This window comes from Odocoileus virginianus, chromosome 3 (genome assembly GCF_023699985.2).
Source record: "Odocoileus virginianus isolate 20LAN1187 ecotype Illinois chromosome 3, Ovbor_1.2, whole genome shotgun sequence".
Taxonomy (NCBI): Eukaryota; Metazoa; Chordata; class Mammalia; order Artiodactyla; family Cervidae; genus Odocoileus; species Odocoileus virginianus.
The window spans coordinates 30,619,536-30,621,706 of NC_069676.1; positions in this window are offsets into that span (position 1 = coordinate 30,619,536).

Sequence of the window (2,171 nt, forward strand, 5' to 3'; positions counted from 1 at the left end):
TGAAAGGTGAAAGTGAAGTCGCTCAGTCATGTCCGACTCTTAGCGACCCCATGGACTGCAGCCTACCAGGCTCCTCCATCCATGGGATTTGCCAGGCAAGAGTACTGGAGTGGGTGCCATTGCCTTCTCTGGTTGAGAAATCTAGACAAAGTTAAAAGGCGAATGTAATGATCTTAGTGATCAACTGAAATGTACAGACTGATTTATAAAGATTACATGTGATATTATTTTGGTTGATATTGTACAAAAGAAATAACAATAAAAAAATAGCTACGTAAAGAGTACCTGTCAGAACAATGAGGGCTACTTGTACCTCTCATTTTATTTGTCATAGAAACATGTTTATCTGAAATTTCTAAATTGCTCCTCTTTGATAGTAATAATTTAATTAACTAATTCAACCAATAATTTAATCACAGAAACTAATTACTTAGGGATCATTATAAAGAGAAGAGAAAAGACTGACATGCTTAAAAGGTTTAACTATTGATTAGGTTCCCTGCTGGCTCCCATGGTGAAGAATCTGTTCACAATGCAGGGAGACCTGAATTCCATCCCTGGGTTGGGAAGATTCCCTGGAGAAAAGAATGGCTACCCACTTCGGTATTCTTGAGCCTGGTGAATTCCATGGACAGAGGAGCCTGGTTACAGTCCATGGGGTCACAAAGATTTGGACACCACTCAGAGACTAACACTTTTGCTTTCAGGTATTTGAGGCTTTTCTGAGGCACCAAAGACTGTCTGTATTCACATGAACAATAACCATTGCCAAATTCACCCATGTTTCTTACAAAAAACAAGCTGAGACTTAAAGATATTATTAGTAAAGCCACAAAAACTGATGCCTGAGATCAATGTAAATTCTTAGGAATATATTGTCCATTCTTTGAATGCCTGGTAAAACTGCAGGCAATCTACTTACATTTAAAATGTATCAAAAGATCAGTTTCTCATATTAATACATTCAGTGGCAGGGTGGGCCAACTGATCTCCTTTAGGAAGCAACATTCATACAACTCTGCTACATTCCTGCATCCAGGTACTTATCACCTAAGAATAGCATATGATTAGACCTTTAACTTTTGGGTGTTGCTGACACTCTTTGCCAAGGAAGGTATCAAGCTAAGCAGTTTCAATCTTTAGCCCCATACAGTGCTCCTGGGTGTAAATTCCATTTCTTTTGGTGTAGAATATGATTTATATATTACACGGTTCAAATAAACCCTCATATTGAGCAACTGCTTCCTTCCCTTTCCCTTTCCCTTTCCCTTATCTATGAGCATTAATGCTTGATTCTCAAGCTTTCATGAGGAAATTATTTTACATCAATAAATCATAATACCAAATTTAATATAAGTTGAACATTATTCTCTATATGAGAATAGTTATAATTGTATTAAAAATTTCAATAGCAAGTATATTTTGAGATTTATTTAATTATAATTGACAAATATAACTATGTGTGTTAGTTGCTCAGTTGTGTCTGACTCTTTGTGAGCCCTTGAACTCCATGGGATTCTCCAGGCAAGAATACTTGAATGGATTGCCATTTCATTCTCCATGGCATCTTTCCAACCCAGGGATAGAACCCAGGTCTCCCACATTACAGGCAGATTCTTTACCATCTGAACTACTAGGAAAATGCCAAAATAACTATAAGATAGTTTAAAACTTCCCAAAGTTCAGTTAAGCTTCATTATATTATGCATTTACATCTTTTTTTTTTTTCTGGTGAGAACATGTAAGTTCTACTCTCACAGCAAATTACAATTATAGAATATTTTATACTATCGTCACCATGCTATATATCAGATGTGTGTGAAAGTGTTAGTCACTCAGTCATGTCTGACTCTTTACAACTCCTTAGACTGTAACCCTTCAGACTTCTTTGTCCATGAAGGTCACCAGGCAAGAATACTGGAGTGGGTACCCATTGCCTTCTCCAAGGGATCTTCCTGACCCAGGGATCAAACCCAAGTCTGCATTGCAGGCAGATTCTTCACTGCCTGAGCCACCGGGGAAGCCCTGCTATGGTCGCCATGTTATACATCAGATGTGCACACTCAGACCTGATTTATCTTTTTTTTTAAAATTTATTAGTTTTAATTGGAGTCTAATTACTTTACAATATTGTAGTGTTTTTTTCCCATACATTGACATGAATCAGCCAT